Below are 21,977 nucleotides of genomic sequence, written 5' to 3'. Positions count from 1 at the left end.
TGATGCATTGTAGAAAATAAAATTCCTTTATTCAGACTAAGGTATAGAAGGATTTCTAGTAGTTGTATAGAAAATGAGTAACTGGCATATTATTATTTGGGTTCCTCTCTACCTAAGGAAAAACATTCCCTGGGAATAGGCTGCTACTCAGTAGGCTAAAGAAACTCTACTTTTGTCATAAAAATTAATTTTGCTTCTTGAAAAATAAATTGTTATTGATTTCACACATTTAGGGATTTCTGGTCATACTGTAATTTAATAATATAAGTAGCTTGTTAACATTATCAAAATGTGTTTGTTGAGCACTTTGATGATGTGTACATGTGCCAGACAGAGCTGTTCTACCAAGTTCTCCCTGCCTTCCTCCGGTCCTGTCAAGTATCATTTTCTCTTTCTGTGCACATCTTAAGTGAAGAAAATGAGGAAGACCTTGCTAAAATAAAATATTCAGCTTTAGGAAAAAACAAAGTAAGAAATAGGGCCACTTGATTGCTACTGGAATTGTGGTCCTAGGTAATTTGTGAGCTTATTCTTACTGTGTCATATGATATGCATTCCTTTAATGTAAATAACTCTAAAAGCATGTTATTTTCTGGTAATGAAAGAATCATGGCGCCTCATAAGCTCTTGTTGACTTGGGAGTGTTCAGGAATCTCCCAGATTTGAGACCAGAAGAGGCAAGATCAAAGCAATTAGGCTGCACTGGTATCTTCAGTGAAGATGCTGTTATTGCCCTGTGCTGACTGTGGTCCCCTCAAGGCTGAGTCTAGATTGCTGTCACAGTGTCAACCTATTTGTCATTATGAAGCCAACAGGGAACCAGCAATTGGTTTGTAGATAAAAGAGTTTGTAGGAGATATAAGAGTTTGTAGGAGAATAGAAGCATTTAAAGGAATCTTTGTGGGAGAATAATAAAGATAATAAATATGAGCTCCATTTCTTTGCATGAGATCAGAGAGACAGGAAAATACAATGGAGATGACATATACAATTTCTGGTTAAAGGAGCTGTCTACTTCGTCATTTGGAGAGCCACATGAGTGCATGTCTTAGATGGTCTGTCTGCTGTTCTTTCTGGCCAGAAGAAGGAAAGCCAGGAAACACTGGGAATCACAGGCTGTGACACCAAAGTCAACTCTCAGACATCCCGGGACTAAGGATCAGTGAACATTTGGATGGGCCTCCATTTGTTCAACATATATTGATTGCATACCCTCTTCAAGCTGAACGCTTTGTTAGATACCTGGGGAAATCATGGTGATAAGATAGACACAGTCCTTGTCCCTGTGGAGCTGATGGGGGTCACAGGAGAGAGCAACATGAAACTTCTACTTACACACCTAATTATTGAATTACGTTTATGCTAAGTGCTGTGAAAGGGAAATGAGTGTCCAACAAGGCCATATGGTGCAGAGACATAACATAGTGCACAGAAAACATGCTGGCAGAGACCTAAAGCTTCCATAGAAGTGGCCGGTGATGATGGGGAACTGCATTCCATTCAGGTTAATGACATGAGTTGTTTCTTTGTAAAGCTAGAGGTTTCTCAAGCCTTGCTCCCCTTGAAATCTTGAACTAGGGCTGTTAACAATTAGATATCTTGTAAATTTGAAAATATATGCTCCCCCATTTTTTTCCAAGCTCTCTCTGGAGAAACGTGCAAGCTGTGAAATGGTCTAAAGACAGCATGAAAAAAAATTGCACAGAAAATTCACAGCAGTTTAATTAGTCTCTAATTTTACTGGGCAGTCCAGTAAAATTCATTGGAACAATTTGAATTTTGGGGGGGCACTTGATTTTAAAACCCTAGTAACCTCATCCTCTATTACAAATTAAGTGGCTCAGGGTGCTATTTAGCTATTATCATTGAAATGTCACAGAAGAATCCAAGTAAGGGAAAAGCTCCATTTATCTTTCTCTGCTGTGCCTTTTAAATGCTTTCATCAAAACAATAGCAAGAATAATATTTTAGGTAATTTTAGATAATTTAGAAGACATTACAGGACATACCTATGGTGCCAGAAGAGAATTTATAACACTCTTGTGACCCACCTTAATATTAAGCCCTCTGTAGGCTGGTCTGAAACCTTTTCTGGAGGCTCTTCAAAAGTAGGACACTAAAATCCTAATTTTCATTTAAGAATATATACACATATTGTATTTAAAAGGTTACACACCTGGTATTTTGCCCACTCTGCTTGTCAGCCTTGAGGAGCTATGGGAGCTTGTCTAACAGTAATTAATGCAAATGGTCTTTTGGAGCTGAGTTTTCCATTGTGATTTTCAACATTTGTATGTTTCAGAAATCTGCCTACTGTACTATAAATGCATTCTTATGCAAATTGCTACCATCATATGGCCCAATTTCGTAGTATGAGGAGCATGAAACTTTTAATTATGTGTCATTGTTTTAAAACTTTCCATTTCTTTTCAGACTTATATATTCTACTAGCTATATTACATTGAAGAAATACCAAATACTAACAGTAGTATTTGATGTGTTTGAAGTGAAGTCTTCATGGGGTGTATTATTTGAAGACAGTAGTTCTTCATGGGGTGTAGTAAAAGATGCAAGAATAAGAAGGAAATGAATGCAACCTAATTCATCCATGGCTGGATTCACTAGCACAGAGCTTATCATCCATAGGTTTTATCTTAATCTATTCAAGCCACTATAAAAAAAAATAAAGACTGAGTGGCTTATAAACAACAAACATTTATTTCTCACAGTTCTGGAGGCTGGAACATCCAAGATCAAGGCACTGGAAGAAGGAGACAAATGCCAGTCATCAATTCTATAAGATAACTGGAGAAGAGTGACATTTATTTGGCGTTGCAGAGCCTTCACATCTTTCATCTTTAACCCACCAGCTGCCAGCATGCACTGCTTTGTGCCTACAACCTGGGAAAAACGTGGCAAGTTGTAGATTCTTTTTTAAAGAGTGGTCTACACATTTTTGGGTTAAAAGCCACGTTGGACATATTTCTGTCTCTACATGATTTGCATTCAAAGGAATGGAACAACTTTATTAATAATCTACAGTGTGAATTGTTAGTTTCTATCACAGAATTTGGATGGCATGGGAAACAAAGAATGAGCTTTGAAGTTAGACCGAGATTAGCACTAATTGCTGTGTGACCCTGATTCGATTATTTAACTTCTCTGATCCTTGAATTCCTCATTGGAAAAAGGAAAATAACACCAACTTCATTCGTTAATGACTGGATACACGAGCACAGTGCTTATAATCCATAGGTTTTATCTTAGTCTGTTCAGGCTGCTTTAATAAAATACCATAAACTGGGTGACTTATAAACAATAAACATTTATTTCTAATAATTATGGCTGGGAATTCCAAGATGAAGGCATGGGAAGATTTAATATCTGGTAAGAGACCATTCCTCATAGTTGGTGCCTTTTTGCTGTGTCCTCACTTGGTAGAAGGTGCAAATGAGCTTTTGGGGGCCTGTTTTATAAAAGCACTAATCCCATTCCTGAGGGATTCACTCTCATGATTTAATCACCTCCCAAAGGCCCCACCTTCCATACCATCACATTAGAAATTAGATTTCAGAGATGGATCCAAGATGGCCAGTTAGAAGCAGCTGCAGTCTCCAGCACTCAGAGGAATGAAAAGGGGCAAGTGAATTCAGCACCTTCAATTGAAATACCCAGGTTCTCACAATGGGACTGATGAGGCAAACAACACAAACCACAGAGAATGAAGAAAAGCTGTGGCTGCTGATGGCCCACTCAGAAGTGGCACAGAGCCAAAGGAACCCCCACCCCCAGCCAAAGGAACCAGTGAGTGATTGTGCAACCCCACCTGGAAAACCATGCTTCTCCCATGGGTCTTTGCAACCCAAAGATCAGGAGATCCCCTTGTGAGCCCATGCCTTCAGGGCTTTGGGTCTATACACAGAGCTGTGTGGAGTTTTGGCAGAGCAGCCACTCAGGCACGCACACAGTCCCAGGAGTGTCGCATACTCTAGCCCTGGGATCCCTGGGAGATGGGAATTCCACCCATACATATCCCTAGGAAGGGAGCTGAATCCAGGGTGCCAAGCAGTGTCATTCTGTGGGCACCATTTCCATGGCACCTCACAAGTTAAGAATCACTAGCTTAGAGTCCCAGTCAGCCCAGCACTGGGCTGGAGTCTCCCTGAGATGGATTCGAGTTCCTGGGGGAGGAGGCAGCCACCATCTCTGTGGTTCAGTTGACTCAGGTATGCCAGCCTGCTGGCTTTGGAGCATACAGGCAGTCCGGATGAGGAAGGGTCCCCCCAGTGCAGCACACTTGCTCTACCAGACAGCAGCCAAACTGCTTCTTTGGGTGGATCCCTGATACCATTCCTCCTGACTGGGTGAGCCTTCCCAACTGGGGTCTCTAGCCACCTCCTACAGGTACATGCAGGCTGGCAGTAGGTCAGTAGCCCCCTGGGATGGAGCTTCCAGAGGAAGGAGCTGGCTGCCATCTTTGCTGTTTTGTGCTCTTCACTGGTGATAACCATGTATGGGAGAAACTGAAGCAACTAAGGTCTGGAGCAGACCGCCAGAAAACCATAGCAGCCCTACAGTAGAATGGCCTGACTGATAAAATAAAAACAAATAAACAGAAAACAACATCAAAAAAGACCCCACAAAAACCTCATTCAAAGGTCAGCAACCTCAAAGATCAAAGGTAGATAAGCCCACAAAGTGAGAAAGAATCAATGCAAAAATGCTGAAAACTCAAAAAGCCAGAGTGCCTCTTCTCCAAATAACTGCAGCACCTCTGCAGCAAGGACACAGAACTGGGCTGAGGCTAAGATGGCTGAATTGACAGAAGTAGGCTTCAGAAGGTGGGTAATAACAAACTTAGCTGAGCTAAAGGAACATGTTGTAACCCAATGCAGAGAAGCTAAGAATCATGATAATACTAGAGCTAGAATAGCCAGTTTAAAGAGGAACATAATTGGCCTGATGGAGCTGAAAAACACAACACGACAAATTCACAATGCAATCACAGCAGAATGGACAAAGAGGAGGAAGGAATCTCAGTGCTTGAAGATTATCTTTCTCAAATAAGACAGGCAGACAAGAATAGAGAAAAAAGAATGAAAAGCAATGAACAAAACCTGAAAAATATGAGATTATGTAAGGAGAGCAAACCTATGACTGATTGGGGTACCTGAAAAAGATGGGGAGAATGGAACCAAGTTGGAAAACATACTGCAGGATAACATCCAGGAGAATTTCCCCAGCCTAGCAAGACATGCCAACATTCAAATTCAGGAAATGCAGAGAATCCCAGTAAGATACTCCATGAGAAGATCAACCCCAAGACACAGAATCATCAGATTCTCCAAGATTAAATAAAAGAAAAAATGTTAAGGGCAGCCAGAGAGAAAGGCCAGGTCACCTACAAAGGGAAACCCATCAGACTAACAGTAGACTTCTCAGTAGAAAATCTACAAGCCAGAAGAGATTGGAGGCCAGTATTCAACATTCTTAAAGAAAAGAATTTCCAACCCAGAATGTCAGATCTGGCCAAACTAAGTTTCATAGGTGAAGGAGAACCAAGATCCTTTACAGACAAGCAAATGCTTAGGGAATTCATCACCACCAGGCCTGCCTTGCAAGAGCTCCTGAAGGAGGCACAAAATATGGAAAGGAAAAACCAATACCAGCCACTACAAAAACACACTGAAGTACACAGAGCAGGGACACTATGAAGCAACCACATTAAAAAAACTTTGAAAAATAACCAACTAGCATCATGATGACAGAAGCAAATTTACACATAACAATACTAATCTAAAATGTAAACGTGCTAACTGCCCTCACTGAAAGGCACAGAATGGCAAGCTGGATAAAGAGCTAAAACCCATCAGTATGCTGTTTTCAAGAGACCCATCTCACATGAAAAGACACACATAGGCTCAAAATAAAGGGATGGAGGAAATTTTACCGCACTAATGGAGAAAAGAAAAAGAGCAGAGGTGGTAATCCTAGTTTCTGACAAAACAGACTATAAACCAACAAAGATAAAAAAAGATGAAGGGCGTTACATAATGGTAAAGGGTTTAGTTCAGCAAGAAGAGCTAACTATTCTAAATATATATGCACCCAATACATAAGCATGCAGATTCATAAAGCAAGTTCTTAGAGACCTGCTAAGGGACTTAAACTCCCACAGAATAATAGTGGGAGACATTAACACCCCACTGACAATATTAGACAGATTATCATGATAGAAAATTAACAAAGAAATTCAGGATCTGAACTCAGCTCTGAATCAAGTGGACTTGATAGGTATCTACAGAACTGTCCACTCAAAAACAACAGAATATACATTCTTCTCATCACCACATGGCACTTACTCTAAAATTGATCACATAATCAGAAGTAAAACACTGCTCAGCAAATGTAAAAAAAAAACAAATCATAACAGTCTTTCAGACTACAGCACAATCAAACTAGAATTCAAGATTAAGAAACTCACTTAAAACTTAAAAATTACATGGAAATTGGACAACCTGCTTCTGAAAGACTCTTGGGTAAAAATGAAATTAAGGCAGAAATCAAGAAGTTCTTTGAAACTAATGAGAACAAAGAGGCAATGTGCCAGAATCTCCGGGTTGCAACTAAAGCAGTATTAAGAGGGAAATTTATAGCACTGAATGTCCATGTCAAAAAGCTAGAAAGATTGTAAGTTAACAACCTAACATCTCAAATAATAGAAGTAGAGAACCAAAAGCAAATAGACCCCAAAGCTAGCAGAAGACAAGAAATAACCAAGATCAGAGCAGAACTGAAGGAGACACAAACCTGTTAAAAAAATCAACAAATCCAGAAGCTAGTTCTATGAAAAAAAAAGTAATAAAAAGGCTGCTGGCTAGACTAATAAAGAAGAAAAGAGAGAAGAATCAAGTAAACAATCAGAAATGAAAAGGGGAATATTACTACTGACCTTACAGAAATACAAACGACTATCAGAGAATACTATAAATATCTCTAGGCACATAAACTAGAAAATCTAGAAGAAATGAATAAATTCCTGGGTGCATACACCCTCCCAAGACTGAACTAGGAAGAAATTGAATCCCTGAATAGACCAATAACAAGTTCTGAAATTGAGGCAGTAATAAATAGCCTACTACCCTAAAAAAGCCCATGACCAGATGGATTCACAGCTAAATTCTACTAGAGGTACAAAGAAGAACTGATACCATTTCTACTGAAACTATTTCAAAAAATTGAAGAGAAGGGACTCCTTCCAAACTCATTCTATGAGGCCAGCATTATCCTGATACCAAAACCTGGCAGAGATAACAACAAAAAAAAAGAAAACTTCGGGCCAGTATGCTTGATGAATGTTGATGCAAAAATCCTCAATAAAATACTGGCAAACTAAATCCAGCAGCACATCAAGAAGCTTATCCACCATGATCAAGTTGGCTTCATCCCGGGATGCAAGGTTGGTTCAACACATGCAAATCAATAAATGTGATTCATCACATCAGTGGAACTAAAGATAAAAACCTCTTGATATCCCTAATACATGCAGAAAAGACCTTTAATAAAATTCAACATTCCTTCATGTTAAAAACTCTCAATAAACTAGGTATTGAAGGAACATACCTCAAAATAATAAGAACCATATATGACAAACCCACAGTCAATATCCTACTGAATAAGCAAAAGTTAGAAGCATTCTTCTTGAAAACTGGCACAAGACAGGGATGCCCTCTCTCACCACTCCTATTCAACATAGAATTGGAAGTTCTAGCCAGGGCAATCAGGCAAGAGGAAGAAATAAAGGTTATTCAAATAGGAAGAGATGAAGTCAAATTATCTTTGTTTGTAGGTGACATGATCGTATATCTGGAAAACCCCCTTATCTCAGCCCAAAAGTTTTCTAAGCTGATAAGCAACTTCAGCAAAGTCTCAGGATATAAAATCAATCTGCAAAAATTGCTAGCATTCCTATACACCAACAACAGGAAAGCAAAGAGCCAAATTATGAATGAACACCCATTCACAGTTGCTACAAAAAGAATAAAATGCCTAGAAATACAGCCAACAAGGCAAGTGAAGGATCTCTTCAAGGAAAACTACAAACCACTGCTCAAGGAAATCACAGAGGACACAAACAAATGGAAAAACATTCCAGGCTCGTGGATAGAAAGAATCAGTATCATGAAAATGGTCGGCTCTCTGCTCCTCCTCTTCGACAGACAGCTGCATCTTCTCTTGCATTGCCAGCTGCATCCCTGAGACATCATGGTGAAGGTGAAGGCCAGAGTCGACAGATTTGGTCGTGTTGGGCATCTGGTCACCAGGGCTGCTTTTAACTCTGCTAAAGTGGATATTGTGGCTATCAATGACCCCTTCATTGACCTCAACTACATAGTGTACATGTTCCAGTATGGTTCTACCGATGGCAAATTCCGTGGCACTGTCAAGGCTGAAAACGGGAAGCTTGTCATCACTGGCAATCTCATCACCATCTTCCAGGAGTGAGACCCCTCCAAAATCAAATGGGGTGATGCTGGCACTGAGTACATTGTGGAATCCACCAGCATCTTCACCAACCATCTGATCTTCAACAAACTTTACAAAAATGAGCAATGGGGAAAGGATTCCCTATTTAATAAATGGTGCTGGGAGTGCTGGCAAGCGATATGCAGAAAAATGAAAATAGACCTCTTCCTTTCACCATATATAGTATTAACTCAAGATGGATTAAAGACTTAAATGTAAAACTCAAAACTATAAAAACTTTAGAAGAAAATCTAGGCAATGCGATTCAGGACATAGGCACAGGCAAAGATTTCATAATGAAAACACCAAAAGCAATTGCAACTAAAGCAAAAATTGACAAATGAGATCTAATTAAAAAGAGCTTCTGTACAGCGAAAGAAACCATCATCAGAGTGAAAAAACAACCTACAGATTGGGAGAAAATTCTTGCAATCTATCCATCTGACAAAGGTCTAATATCCAGAGTCTACAAGGAACTTGAACAAATTTATAAGAAACAAACAACCCCGTTAAAAAGTGAGCGAAGAACATAAACAGACACTTCTCAAAAGAAGACATACATGTAGCCAACAAACATATGAAAAAAAACCTCAACATCACTGATCATTAGAGATATGCAAATCAAAACCACAGTAAGATACCATCTTATGCCAGTGAAAATGGCTACTATTACAAAGTTAAAACAAAACAGATGCTGGTGAGGTTGTGGAGACAAAGGAACACTTTTACATACATAGGTAAATGTATTGGAGGGTTGGGTGGGAGGGTAAATTAGTTCAACCATTGTGAAAGACAGTGCGGCAATTCCTCAAAGACCTAGAGGCAGAAATACCATTTGACCCAGCAATCCCATTATTATATATATACCCAAAGGAATATAAATCATTCTATTATAAAGATACATGCACGTGTATGTTTATTGCAGCACCATTCACAATAGCAAAGACATGGAATCAACCCAAATGCCCATCAATGATAGACTGGATAAAGAAAATGTGGTGCATATATATACACTATGGAATACTATGCAGCCATAAAAAGGAAAGAGATCATGTCCTTTGCAGGGACACAGATGGAGATGGAAGCCATTATCCTCAGAAAACTAATGCAAGAACAGAAAACCAAACACCACATTCTCTCACTTATAAGTAGGTGCTGAATGATGAGAACACATGGATACATGATGGGAACAACACACACTGGGGCCTGTGGGGTGGATGGTGGGGGGAGGGAGAGCATCAGGAAGAATAGCTAATGGCTGCTGGGCTTAATACCTAGGTGATGGGATGGTCTGTGCAGCAAACCACCATGGCATACGTTTACCTGTGTAACAAACCTGCACATCCTGCATATGTACTCCTGAACTTGAAGAACAAAATAATAATATGAACATTTGTTGTGTAAAAAAATTTAGATTTCAACATGTGAATTTCTGAGTGACACAAACATTCAGACCATATAGTAGGTTCTAAATAAATATTTATAATAATATTGCTAAGAACTACCATTTTGCATGCTTAATAAGGGCCTGGCATTATGCTAAGCACTTATTTTTAATTTTTGTGTGTACATAGTAGGTGTATATATTTATGGGGTACATGACATGTTTTGATACAGGCATACAATGTGCCATAGTCACATCAGGGTAAATGAGGTCTCCATCTCCTCAAGCATTTATCCTTTCTTTGTGTTACAAGCAATTCAGTTATCCTCTTTCCATTATTTTTAAATATACAAAAAATTATTGTTGACAGTAGTCACCCTGTTTGTCCTATCAAATACTAGATCCTATTTATTCTATCTAACTGTATTTTTGTATCCATTAATCATCCCCAATTCCCTGCAACCCCAGTACCCTTCCCAGCCTCTGGTAACCTTCATTCTGTTCTTTATCTTCATGAGTTCGGTTGTGTTAATTTTATGCTAAGCACTCTTAATCCACAGTCCCATTTTGTTCTCACAATAACCTTATGGAGTAGCTACTGTTGTCACCCATTTTACACAGGAAGAAACAAATGCTCAGAGAGTTCAAGTAACCTGCCCCAGGTCACACAGCTAAGGACACAGTAAAGCTGAATGTCTGGGCCCTTAATCATATGCTGAACAACCTCTTCATTGTGTCTTTTACCTAATTCCACCTCCAACTTGAAAATAATTGATATTCGTAATTACCACTTCTACTTTTTAGTGGCTACTGTCTCTATTGTGAATTATTTAAACAACTAAGTTAGTATTTAGTTTACACTTGGAAAAAATAGTGTAGATGAATATTATGCAAGATGATAAATCTTTAAAAAAGGTTACATATTGCAACCCTTACAAGTGAGTGCACAAAAAGGCAGACAAAAAAGGAACAAAAAGATTTGGTCAACACTCCACAAAAGTAAAAAAATCAAATAGCCAATAAACGTATTTAAATAGTGCTGAACATAATCAGTAATCAGAAGAATGCAATTCAAATCACAGTGAGGTGTATATCCATTAGAAGGGTGACATTTTAAAAATCTGACCTTTTAAATATTGGTGAAGATGTACATGGGCAACTCTCCTACAGTGCTGGTGGGAAAGGAGAAATTGACACAGCCACTTTGGGAAATAATTTAGTGTTATCTAGTAAACTTCCATGTGTGCCATAATTTAGGGTTTCTGCTCATAGATATGTGAGGAATTCATTCACATGTGTATCTAGAGACATGGACAAGCCTGTTCAAAGCAGCATTGTTCATAATGGCCAAAAACTAGAAGTGGGAGCAACTCAAACTTTCATTGATGTTAGAATAAATGAATCTATTGGGATGTATGCACACAATGGATCATTATTTGTCAATGCAAGTGATGAACTGGGGCTACATGTGGATGAAAATTACAAGTACAATGTGTAGTAGAAATTGCAAGACCTCAGAATCCAGACAGTATGGTTTCATCCATGTCAAGTTTGTAAACAGACTTCAGGATGTTGTTACAGCCACAGGTGAAGTGGTAAAACTATGAGGAAAAGCAAGACATGATCACTACAGACATCTTGACAGTTGTTTCCTTGAATGGGGAAGGCGGGGTTGAGACCTGGCATCCCTCTGGCTGCCAGTGATCTTCTATTCCCACTCCTCACCTGGGTAACAATTGCATGGATGTTTGCTTTATAATTATGTGTTAAACTGCACAGATAAGTCTTAAGTATTGTATTTTGTAATAAAAATGTTTAAAACTGTATTATAGTAGTTGATTAAGACAAATATGTGAATGAATATGTATAATTTGGTTTGAAATAATGCATTTAAATGGTTTTGGCTGGTTGAGAATATGATGCAAATGAAGAAAAAGTGTATTTTTTGTACTTCTCTCTAATGAATATGTGTCCTTTTATAAGAAAGGAAGTAACTTATTTTAATACTTATGTATCTTGGATGGCTGAGTCTCAATCAGCCATCCTAGGCAGATAACTTAGTTTAAACCATAAGCAATAGAAACCAAAGACAGTTTAACTTACTGTTTACTTTCTATTTGTTTATTAGTCATTGTTTCCATTCAGTGGCAACTTCAATCACAAAGTTTTCCATTTATAAAAAAGCAAAAAATTGTACAATTACTATCTAATCAAAGGTAGTCTTATTTAGCCTCCAACTGGAGTTTCAGGGGAAACTTATTTAGCCTTCCAATTCAGCCTTCTTATTTAGCCTTCCAATTGGAGTTTCACTGGAGGGAAACTTAGTAAGAATATTTGCCTTGGTCTAGCGAAGTGGGACATCATAGAGGGCTACAGACAATGTAGGCTGGGCTCAAAAACAAACCTCCAGCCTCATTCCCCACCCTGCTCTCCCTGACCTGCTGTCCCTTCACCCCTGGTACCTTTGCATGTGATCACTGCCCCCACATCCCTCCAACCCCACTGCTCTGCAGTGCCCTTGCCCTCTTGAAAGTCTCGTATACTTCACGTCTCAGCTCAAACATAACCTTCTTCAGTGAAGGCTTACCTGGCTCCTCCTCCACACTCCCAGAGAGAAATCTTTGCCCAAACCTCTGGGCTGGTGCTTGCTACATTATCTTGTCATTACTTATTTACACGTCCCACTAATTGGTGAATTCCTAGAGCTGAGGATTCTGTCTTTCCACTTTGAAATCTCCAACAGCTAATACCGTATCAAGTACAGTGCAGCCAGCCAATAAATATATGATAAATGAATGAATAAAGGAATGCTTGGGCTCTTTCAAGAAAATGATAGCTCCAAAAATTTTTAAAAAGATGAGGCAGGCTTTCAAGTAAAAGTACAGGATCTAACATGAGGACACTTAATATTAAATAGACCATGTTAGGGATTTTTAAATTTATATGGGGAGAATGTTAGCTTTAAACAGGGCACAATTTTATTGTGCTTTTGAATTAATGTGAAAGTAAATTATTGGGTAGAAAGAGACAAATAATCCAGATCATTTCTTTTATTTTGGCTTAATGCAAACTGCCACAGTGGATAAAATTCAAACATCTACCTGTGTAGTTTTAAAAATGCGAAGTATTTATTACCACTAGCTACTTATTCACATGCTCTCATTACCTAATAGATCATGCAAAGTCCTGATTCCCCAAGAGAACTGGATTATTTTCTTCCTACAAATCCATCATATTCAGAGCTTTACTCATTTTGTTACAAGCAATATGTGCAGGGATTTCTCATTAATCATTTACAACATGCCTGTTTATTATGTGGGGAGAGAGAGGAACTAGGAAGAAACAAGAAAGATAAAATAAAAAGCTGTTTCAAAATGTCAGGAATTCACCTAATCTCAAGGTTGATTTTATTTTGCATGGGGGAAGAATGTGATTAGTTAGTAATAATAAGCAACTCATTTATTTACATATATTTACTGAGTGGGCAATGCTCGTGAAGTGTATTGTCTAATGGGGAATATGGACAGGTGAGAAGGCATTCAACCCATAATGTAGTAAAGCTGTGGCCCCAGAGCATTAGAGCAGCAGGCTGAGGTGTGAAGGTTGTGTTGGAGTGGAGGGAGCAGAGCTAACAGGAGTGATGAAGAGGTAGGAGGCTGCTGCAGAGCTCTCCCTACAGGAGGCATGGCACTGGTGTGAATTACGAAGTTGCAGTGACTATGAAAAAAAAAGACTAGATTTAAGAGAGACACAAGATGTCTATTTCAAAAGATTTGGCATTTTATTGAGCATAAAGGAGAGAGGGAGGAGATGAAGACAAGGTCATTATTTCTGGCTTGGGCAAAAAAGCACATTTACCGAGTTAGGGAAGCTAAGAATGAAAAGAGGTTTTGCTAGGTGACGTTGAGTTCAATTTTGGACATACGGAGTGTGATGTGCATGGGAGATATCCAAAGAGAAACATTCGTCTATAGGTTGGAGATTATATAGAGAAATAAGATGTATAATAAGACACATATCTACATATATATGTGTATACACATATATGGAAGACAAATATTAGGAGTTCCATAAAAATAACAGAGAAATCAGAGGAGAGGAAATTATGAAGCAACATGTCAAGAAAATTTCCCAGAACTGCAGAATGAGAGTTTACAGATTAAAAGGGCCCACTAAGTGTCCAGCATAATGGATACAAAAAGATCCACAGCATGCAATTTTACAATGCTGGGGAAAAGGAGAAGGGACCAAGAGCTTCCCAAGAGATCAAATAGATCACACACAAAAGGCTGAGATTTAGAATAGCATCAGTAGGCTTATCAATAGCAACCCTGGAAGCTAAAAGAGAAATGCTTTAGCATTTCTGGGGGAAATGACTGCCATGTGCCGTGTTAAAATTCCATACTGAGCCAAGCAACCAATTGGATGGAGAAATCCTCAGCTTTGGAAGCTGTCAGATAATTTACCTCATGTATACCTTCCTCCAGAAACAAAAAAAAAATGTGTTCTACTAAAGTAAGGAAGCAGATCAAGAAAGAGGAAGGCATAGGAACCTGAAGTAGGAAAAAAGCAAAGGAATTTCCCAGAATGATGATGTGACTCAAATGACAGCCATGCCACAGCCCTGGAAATGACCAGTCTAGAATGAAATGGAGAATTGAGGGCTCCAGGAAGAATGGCTCTAAGAAAACAAAACTACTGACTTTTGTTTTCCCCAGGTTTAATAGCTGCCTTGGTTTTTGTTTGCCCAGTTTTCTATGTATATATTGCTAATTCTCCCACAAGTTCTCCATCAGCATATAACTTTCCTCTCACAATTATGATATGTAAGGTTATACCTAAATGTAGTTTTGTTTACCCAAGGTCTTTATTCAGGTTGCTTCTTGGACTGCAGGTGTCAAAGGACTGAAAGCTGGGATGCTGGATGAGTCATGCATTGGGGATTGCCAGTGTCAGGACCCGAGGGTAAAGGGGAAGACCGCACCTGGGGCGTGTGAGGGGCGGTAACCATGCTGTAGGAATAGTGTTTGATTAGCCAGCAAGAACCTTGGAACCTCAAAGGAAAGGTGCTTTACACACGTGTGGGGCCTAATGTTCTAGTGGGGTATTTGAGAGTTTGAAGGAGACCTCCTGACCAGGACATGGTTGGATGTGGAGGAAAAGCACCAGTGGCAACCATTTGAGAAAACTGCTCTGAGAGAGATTGAGGACAAAGGTAGGGGATGGAGGTTTTTTCCAAAGGAAGAAGGAGTTCCACATAGTATGGAGGAAACATCAGAGGGAGAAACGTTGGGGCCAGGAATGGAAAGGATGTTGGGATTCGCTGGCCCCCAGCATTTGAAAACAAATGGCTTAAGCCATTTCCTGGTCTCTTAGTCACTGCCTTCCTGCCCTCTCCCCAACACTCCCACTCTCTTCTAAGCTTTCTCACCCCTGCCCCTTGCTTCTTTCCTTCAAATGGAATGAGACTCTACTTGGATCCATTGTGCTTCTGTGGGCAGGTGAGCAGGCAGGCAGTAGAACTCGTTACTTCTCAGGACTCACTGAGGCCACTGCAGTGTAGTGAAATGCAGGCTAAGTAGGGCCAGAAGTTGCAGGTTCAGCAATGTACTTGTAAATGCAGATATGTTACAAACTCCATACCTTCAGTTGCTTCATTTGCGAACCAGTAATACCAATAATACCCACAGAGTTTGGACAAGTGTCAGGTGAGGTAACATACACAGAAGCAACTGCAACCCAGCACCTGGTGTTTATAAATGCTTGTGATAAATATCTCCCCCCAAAGTATAACTTCCATTACAGCTCATATCTCTGTCTTTCACTAGGGCAGTGCCTTATGGGTTATTTGTGCTGAATAATGAATCGATCAGTGAATTTACTGGGCTTGGGGGTGAATTTACAAAGCTTTTACACATATATATATTTCAAAAACCACTTGTTCACTCTTCTGTCCTTACCTTTTCATAACAATCTTCGGAATTGATTATCCCTTAGTCTTATCCAGGTAATAATTAGGCTTCTAATGGAGGCCTAATTTTTCTAGGCCTCTATTTGAGTGCAGAAACCTCCCTATTCTCCCTTAAATTCCCAGCTGCAATTTCTGCCTTCATGCATGCAGTACATGGGTGTTGAAATGGAACAAACCTTAAATAGGTTAAAATCCACCTTCCCAATATAGCCCAATATTCAGACTGTTTCTCCTATTAACTCTACTGCCTCAATATCAGATATTCCTCTTAATATTTAAAAAATCACTATTGGCAGCTGAAAACTGATTTCCTTTCCTCTAGTCCTTGCATCTAACTCTCCTGAGTTTGCTTGTGCTCTCCCTCTCTCGCTTTCTCTCTCTCTCTTTAGTTTATAACTCATCCAGGTTTCTCTTTTATTTGGTATATTCTTATCGAGATAATGTATCTTTTCTTCATTCTATCCAATCCCTACAAATCCTACCTTGAAATGTTCCCATTCAATTCGTCTTACAAATGGCATCAGAATCTGTATTTTCTGATTACATCATTCATGTTTTCTATTCACCTCCTTCCAGTTACACTGGAGTGATAATCATCACTTGCATTGTGGCCACCTTTGCCTTTCCCTCTTCTTGCTTTGCTCCATCTGTATCTGCAATCCTCGTGTTCCCTGTGTGGGAGCTGATCTGTGGGGCCAGGGCAGGGTCAGCCCCGTGGCATGTGCTTTCACAGGCATGTGGAAGGAAAACTTTAGATACTTAGGGGATAAAGTCTGTTGCTGTATATATTTCTTTATCCTTTCTGTTTCTTATCTTTTCTTACTTATATTGAGATTTACTTGCAGGAATTTGCAGCCTATTGTATGTGAGATGAAGAGCCTATAAAAATGTTTTGGGTTTTTTTTTGACGTGCTGATTTCTTTTTCTTAAGAGTATATAGCATTCTCTTAAATCTTCTTTTTTCCCATTTAGATGTGCTCATTGAGGATCCTGAATTAGCTATTATCATTTGTTATTTCTTTTTCTTTTTCTTTTGTTTTTGAGATGACAGCCTTGTCCTCAGAGTGAGCCATTATTTTTGTTTATGTTCAGGGACTCAGGGGACTAATGGAGACCAAGCAGTTAGTGACTTTCTGGTGAGTAAAAAGTTTCCTCATTTTTTAAAATCTATAATTGACACATTGAGCCATCACTCTTGATTGGGCAACTTTAGGGCCAAGTCATGTTCTCATGGCTCCTGTGCAGTTGGTCTTTGTTTTAAGCATTTGTAATAAACAAGTTGTAAGTCACTTTTATGATGTCCGGTTCAGGAATAAAATACACAATGGTGCTTCTGCCAGCTGTTGTCGAAGCCACTGATACCATTGTGGAAGGCCCTTGTCCGCGGGAGAAACTGAGCTTTTACGCTCTTCTTCTCTTTTCTGAGGCACTCTCTGTGGATTGCCAGGCAGCACCCACCCCTGTAGGCTTTTGAGGTGCTTCTTGCTACACTACGGCGAAACAGTCTAGGACCATCTGGGTTTGTAGTGATTGGCATTGGGTGAATATAATCAGTGCCAGTATTTCAAATTAAACTTAAGGACTTCTCTTCTGAGACCAGACTGAGGCTGGCATTTCTTTCCCTCCTGCTGCCTTCTTTCTTCCCGGCAAAAGCCCCAGTGCTCTGGGGTTTGTGTACAAACATTCTTTCATGTAGCTCTGAATCTCCGTATAGATAAGGCACACGAGGAGCAGTCTTGACCAACATATGGCCCCATGAGAGAAGAGCCTGTGCATTTATTGATTAAGGAGCTATTTTCTCTGGCCGGCATTGTATTATTCAGCACTTGTTTGGTTTCGTGTTAGAGAAACCTAATTCAAACTGCCCTAGGCAACAAGAAAGCAAAAGGGCAGAGGGATTTGGGGCTCACAGAACTGAGAGGTTCCGGAGGTCATGGTGACATGAGGCATGACTGTTCCCCAGGGGGGACTTCAACCGCAGCGGCAGGAATACATTTTCATCTCCCGGCCCCTCGTTCCCCCCTCTTGGTTCATCCTCAGAAAGGCTCTCGCCACATGGGAACAAAGATGATCAGCAGCTGCTCCAGGCCCATATCCTGCCAGCTTGGGCATCTATCAAGTAGAGAATTTTTGTCTAGTAAATCCAGCAAAATTCCCAAGGTAGGGCTGTCATCATCCCAACTCACATCTTGTTTCATTCTCAAGCCAGGATACTGTGTAACACCAGAGCGGTGCAGAGCTCTGATCCAGCAGGCCTGTGTCGTACGCCCCCTCCAGGCCCTGGTGCATCAGCCCCCTACTTTGACCACATGAAACAAAAGGAGGGAAGGGTGGATTCCCCAAAGGTCAGCAGGGGTGCTGTTCAAAGGAGCTGTTAGGCCTAGTACATGATGCCCGCTAGCCTTAGCAGCACAGAGTCTGCACTGGGGGAAAGAGATCAGGGAAAGCTGAATAGGGTCTAGGGAAATACTGCTATTCAAGAAGGGTAAAAAAATAAGGAAAAACTTCATAAATAAGTGTCCGGGACTCCAGGGACTAATAGACACCAAGCAGTTAGTGAGTTTTTGGGGAGTAAAAAGAGTTTCCTCACTGAGCCATTCAGTTAGACAGGGAAGCTGCAGTACGCTGAATACTGGCCCCCGAATATGTCCATGTATGAATCACCAGAACCTATCAATGTGACCTTATAGGGCAAAAGGGACTTTGCATGAAGTTCAGGATGTTGAGATGGGGAGATTATCCTGGATTACCCAGATAGAGACAATGTCATCATAAGCATCCTTGTAAGAGAGAGGCAGGAGGAATTAGAAAGACGTGATGCAGGAAGCAGGGATCGGAGTGATTGCTTTCAAGATGGAAGAAGGGGCCACCAGCCAAGGAGTGAAGGAAGCCACGAGAGGCGAACAAGGCAAGGAAATGGACTCTCCCCTGGAGAGTCTAGAAGGCACCAGCCTGGCCGACACCTTGGCTTCAGCTCAGTGAGACTGATTTCAGACTTTTGACCTCCAGAACTGGAAGAGAATAAACTTGTGTTGTCTTAAACTGCTAAGTGATAATTTGTTACAGTGGTAATGGGAAACTAAAACAGAATGAGCTGAAATTGAAGATGACCTGGAGTAGGCCAGGCAGACAAGGGAGAGGCTGAGCACTCAGCCTCCATGAACAGCACAGGCTGAGACACCCAGGGTCACATGGAAACAGCAGGGGCACCTGGCAGAGCACAGGAGATCCTGGAGGATGCTTACCCCACACCATGGAGTTGGGACTTCCTACTGAAGCCCAGGGTAAGCTTTGGAAAGGTTTTAACAGTAAAATCATGGGATCTTGTTAAAGGCTTGTGGTCTTTCTGGCAGTGCTAAGGAGGGTGAGTTAGGTAAAGATGCAGAGGTTAAGGCACAAGACAGAGAAATTACTGAAGAGAATTTTGTAGCTGTCCCAACAAGAAATGATGAGGACTGAGCTGAGGTACAAAGTGAGAATGAATCCGGGGCCAGACTTAGGAGCTACTGAAGGTCAGAAAGACCTCGTGACTGCTAGAGATGGTAGGATGAGGAGGAAGACTGACTGGTTTCTGGTTTCAGTGACTGGGAAGACAATTGACTAGGAAAGAAGATACAGGACAGAGAATAGGTTTGAGAAGAAGCTAACCAGCTCCATTTGGGGAACAGTGTTTTTTGTCATTGAATAGATAAGCAGTAATGTCTATTTGGCAGCTGAAAACAGGTCTGGATCCCAGGAGAGGTATCTGGGCCCACCTGGATTGGAAATCACAGATGTGGTCATCAGTGCACGTAAGTTGGTGATGTGAGCCTGTTGAGTGGATAAGCTCACTCAGAAGACTGGACAGGAGAAGGCTGAGGCTGCACTGGGGATACCTTGGTCCAGGTCTAAGGAAAGAAGACAGAGTAGCCAAGAAGGCTGAGACAACGGCCAGGGGGCAGTAGGAAAACATGAGACCAAAGACCACACTAGCATTTCTAGACACTCAGAGATCTCACTGAGTGAAATGAAAGCTTACTGTGTATTTAGAAGACATTTAGGCTGAGTCTAGATTGTAAAAAATGGCAAGAAGAACAGAAGGTCTTGATTCATCTCTGTAATTATCTGTGCTGTCAAGAATTCCCAGACCATGCAAGAGTTCTCCAGGTAGCCTTGTGTTCCTATGGTAAGTTTTGCCAGCAAAGGGAGGGTAAAACTTTCTATTTGAGTTATTCCTATAGGATTGCTTGGACTAGACTTATCTCTCCTTATCCTTTTATGGATCAGACAGATTATTTTCATTAGTGGTTTGGTTTCTCTCCTTTTCTTTTTGCTTATTATTATACAAGCAATGTGTGATGATTACAAAATATGGAACTAATGCAGAAGCATATTAAAATAAAAAGTAAAAGCTCCTAAATCCTACTGATGAGAAGTAACCACTATTAAAAGTTTGGTGCCTATCTTTCAGATATTTTTACTTATTTGTAAGCATAATATATACGGCATTTTGTGTTATAAAAATGGGATAATTCCATGCATGCTGTTCAACTAGCTTTTTAATTTATCATGGGCAGCTTTCCATGCCAGTACAATATAGAGCTGTGACATCCTTTTTAATGGCTGCATAGTACTCCCTGGTTTGAATATGCCACAGTTCATTTAACTTATGTTATATATGTTATAATTTATGTTTTTGCATACTTGTAGAAGTGTTTCAAAGAGAGATTTATAGAAGTGGAATTGCAGGGTCAAAACTACCAATATTTGCATTTTTGATAAAATTCAAATTGTACTCCATGAAAGCTGAATGGAAAACACTGAAAGGCTAAATAAATAATTGTATTTCGTTTTCCTTTAAGCACAAGACATTAGGTTTAGTGCAGATTTGGGGACTTTAACATTTCCCTTCTCAGCTTTCAGGAGTCTCAGTGTCTTTCCGTATTTGTTGATACCTAAAATCAAAGCCAAGTGAAGGAACAGAATGGGGAGCTTAACCATATAGTGGGTACCCTGAGAGGTACCCGTGACTTCAGCAGAGTGCAGTGGCTGGGCTTTCCAGACCTGGAAGTTCCAGCCTTCTGTGAGCCCTGAAATGCCTGGGCAGACCTCCTGGAAAGAAGCCCGGAGGAGAGCAGGGGTTGGAGGGGCACATGCTGAGGGGCCACCCTATCTGGGTCAAAGTTTGTGTTCTAGTGGGACAGCAGACACTAAGCAAACAGGTGAGGATAGAATAGATTGTTGGGCAGTGACAAATGCTGTGAGGAAGAATGAAGCGGGTAAAGAGGAAACTGGCAGGTGGTGAGAGGGCCACCATAGCTGGAGCACCAGGCATGGTGAGGAGACCTTGCTGTGCTGAGACCTCCTGAATGGATGGATGAGCCATGCTTAAGGGCTAGAGGAAGAATATTCTGTGCAGAGGAACTCAAGCCACAGGAAGAAGCTTGGCATGTTTGGGGCCCAACAAGGCTGGCATTGTGGCTGGCAGATGTGGGCAGGGACAGTGACAGCAGTATGTCTGTGAGGTCATCTAGGGCTACACTATCTGATATGGTGGCAGATATCAATTAATTAAATCATTGCTTAATTAAATGAATCCATTAAATGATTGAGACTTCGGTGTCTGTAGGGCATGGGGCATGTTGGAAGAGCTGTTGTCAGACATTGTTTGTTGGGAATATGAATTAGTGGATCCTTTTGTTGACAATTGGACTGTGCATAGCAATACTGCAAAAGAACAGACTCAATCCAGCAAAAGCAGTTCTGTGCATTTGTTCTCTGAAGATCCTGGTCTGTGTGTACAAAGAAACAAGTAGAAGAGTGTTTATTATAGCACGTGTAGCTATTTCAGTGGCTAAAGTTGTAACAGTCTAAATGCTCATCCATAAGACGATGGTGAACTGAATTACAGTATGTCTTTGTCCATTTGTATGATGTGGCTCTTTTTTTTTTTTTTTTTTTTTTTTTTGAGACAGAGTATCGCTCTGTTGCCCAGGCTGGAGTGCAGTGGCATGATCTCGGCTCACTGCAAGCTCTGTCTCCTGGGTTCACACCATTCTCCTGCCTCAGCCTCCCATGTAGCTGGGACTACAGGCGCCTGCCACCATGCCTGGCTAA

The 21,977-nt window shown here is 40.5% G+C and overlaps 1 protein-coding gene across 6 annotated transcripts in view; it reads left to right on the top strand.

Moving 5' to 3' along the window:
• MTUS2 (microtubule associated scaffold protein 2) overlaps positions 1 to 21,977 on the top strand; it is a 701,667-nt gene that overhangs the window by 506,161 nt on the left and 173,529 nt on the right. The gene's annotated exons all lie outside the window — the stretch shown is intronic.

Source organism: Hylobates moloch, unplaced genomic scaffold, assembly GCF_009828535.3.
Source record: "Hylobates moloch isolate HMO894 unplaced genomic scaffold, HMol_V3 SCAFFOLD_4, whole genome shotgun sequence".
Classification (NCBI taxonomy): Eukaryota; Metazoa; Chordata; class Mammalia; order Primates; family Hylobatidae; genus Hylobates; species Hylobates moloch.
This window is presented reverse-complemented; position numbering and strand designations above follow the sequence as displayed.